Here is a 3069-nt window from a genome sequence, read left to right as displayed (position 1 = left end):
CTCGGAGTCACGAGCCTTCGTCGGTCTGGCGGCTCTAACATAGTCTGAAATCTCACGTCAGAGGATTTTAGAATCTTATAGCTAGACATAAGGAAGCAAACTACTAAGTTTAAGGTAAAAGATCCCATTAATCAAGGAAACGAATGATCAAAGCAATAACGGTTCATATAAATAAATCACAACACGACTTACTTGAAATATCATTAAGAATAGAATAGAATAGAATAGTTTTTTATTCGTAAACACACAGACAACAGACATACATTGAAAAAACATAGTGAAAAATAAAGTGTCACGAAATGGTCCCATCTCAGCATGTTGCTGGCGACTTCCAGCGCTGATCTTCCGATTAGACCATCAAGTGAGAAATAATCACGGAAGGTAACAGACAAAAAAAATAAGTAAAGAAACATAAAATAAACCGAACAATTGATTACACACATTTTACACAGCTAATACAAAAAAGAGATGAATTAAGTACACGGATTAACCGATCGAACTTGTACCATCCGGTCGGGTCACATCGTGGCGCGGCATTAGGCGCGCATAACTAGCGCCAGCGGTAGCTACACGAAATTAAATTCGATGACAGATTTGACAAACAATAAAGTGAGTGAATCTAATATAATATTATGTAAAATCTCAATCAGTTTTAACTTTTTAGTCATGAAAACAATGTTACAAAGTTGGCTAAAATACATAAACAAAAACAACACCAAAGTTAAACAAATAGAAACATAATGAAATTACACAGATAAAAAGGATGGCGTGTCGGGAGTGGTGTCGACTCCTATGCGGAAGGAACAAGAACATTGTGGTAAGTAACAAAATTTACAATATAATACAACAATAGCAAGAGTCTTGACTACAGGCAGCTGGTTTCCAATCTGCAGGTTTCCTGGTTAAGCTGGTGATTGAGCATATACTGTTTGAGCTTTGTTTTAAAACTATATATACTTTGCAGGTTTCTCACTGGGGGCGGAATGTTGTTCCAACAGCGGGACGCAGAATATTTAAAGCTTCCTCGGAAAGCGGCTGAGGCATGACGCGGCGTCAACAGATGAATCCCACAATCACGGCGTTCGCGGAGCTTGATGCAAGATAGCTTGTTGAAGAGATATGAAGGAGTTTTATAGTTCAGTACGCCAAAGAGCAAACAAGCCAAGTGTAGTTTACGGCGGTGTTGCATTTTGAGGATGCTATGGCTATTCAGATATGGGGTCACGTGAGCTCTCAACGGAATATCGAAACAGAAGCGAGCACAGGCATTTTGAACACGCTGTATGAGTCGTTTAGTTTTTGCAAGAAGTCTTGGCCCAAACACAACATCCACGTAGTTCAGCTTTGATAGGACGAGTGATTCAATTAATTGAATGCGCAGGTTTTCACTTAAATATGGCCGAATTTTATATAGTACCTTAAGTTTATAAAAGCAACTCCTAATGGCCTCAGCGGTATGTTTCTCATATCGTAGTCCGCAGTCCATTATGAGACCTAAGTTACGCGCCTCATACACCCTCTCAACTGGTTTGTTCATTAGCAGAACATCCACTGAAATGCTGGCACCGGCCAGTTGCTGCTTGCTGCCAAACACAAGGTATTTTGTTTTGCTAGGGTTAAGCAGTAGGCAGTTTTGTGTAGCCCATCCAGCAATTCTGGTGAGATCTTCATTTAGTTTCCCTATGGTACTGTTGATATCGGCGGGCTTACATGATATATATACTTGTATATCATCTGCGTAGATGTGGTATTTGCAATGCGTGATGTGAGATGTAATATCTGCAGAATATAATATAAACAGGAGCGGGCCAATCACGGATCCTTGCGGAACTCCTCTAGTTAGCTCGGCTTTCTCAGAAAAAAGTGAAGAACCATCACTGAGATGCACTTTTACAATTTGCGATCGGTTAGACAGATAGCTTGCAAACCACATTACAGTTTTATGGTCAAAACCATAGTAGCTCAACTTCGATAATAGCAGGTTAATATTCAAACAATCGAATGCCCTCGAAAAGTTGAGGAGTACTAAAAGTGTGCACATTCCCTTGTCTTGAGCATCCAAAATGTTATCAGTGACATCCAATAGAGCAGTCATTGTACTACGTCCTTTGCGGAAACCTGATTGGACATCTGGTAAAATATTGTTTTTTTCTAGGTAGGTGGTTAACTGTGAGCAGACAACTTTTTCCAATATTTTAGATAGGCAGGGTAGTATGCTTATGGGCCTAAGATCTTTAGGCATGGTTGGGTTTGATACTTTAGGCAAGGGGTTTACTAATGCTAACTTCCAGATATCTGGAAAGGTGGATGTAACAATAGAGGTATTAATTAGGCTTGTAATGATGTCAATTGTGTATGGGAAAGTTAAGATAAGCATATTCAAATTTATCCCATCAAAACCCTCGGCGTTAGATTTTAGACATTTAATTATTTTGATAATCTGGCTAGAATTAATAGTGTCTAAGTGGAAAACAGAGTCACTGTGCTTATGGAACTCAAAATAAGTTAGCTGTGATATAGTGACACCTGTAGTTCCCGGCAGCTCTAGAAAATGTTTATTTAAGATATCGGGGTTATTGAAAAAAGTAGGTAATTCTTTATCCTTTTTAGGCAAGACTGCTGATTTAAAGTTTTTCCATAAAGTTTTAGGTTCTTTTATTTTATTATTTATATTTTGTTTGAAATATGCAACTTTTTCAAAATATAAAGCTTTATTTACAACAGATTTAAGATCTTTGTAGTATTTCTTTTTAACATCACTCTGGTTTTTGTGGAAGTCTGCCGCAGCACTGTCACGCAGCCTCATCATATGTTTGATGGTGTCAGTATTCCAGGGGTAGGATTGTGTTGTAACTAAGGACGTCTTTACAGGGGCATGTACATTAAATAGACTAAGTACTTGTTGATTAAAAACATTAATCATGTCATTTACATTTTCAAGATTTGATATTAAGTCCCATCTCACGCACTGCAAGTCCACATCTAAATCTTTGTCGCAGATATTTTTAAAAGGCCTGTAGGTAATGTGGTAAGGTTTTAGTTTCTCGCGCTTAATATTAAAATTACAGA

This window comes from Cydia splendana, unplaced genomic scaffold (assembly GCF_910591565.1).
Source record: "Cydia splendana unplaced genomic scaffold, ilCydSple1.2 scaffold_118_ctg1, whole genome shotgun sequence".
Lineage (NCBI taxonomy): Eukaryota > Metazoa > Arthropoda > Insecta > Lepidoptera > Tortricidae > Cydia > Cydia splendana.
Note: the sequence above shows the minus strand (reverse complement) of the source record.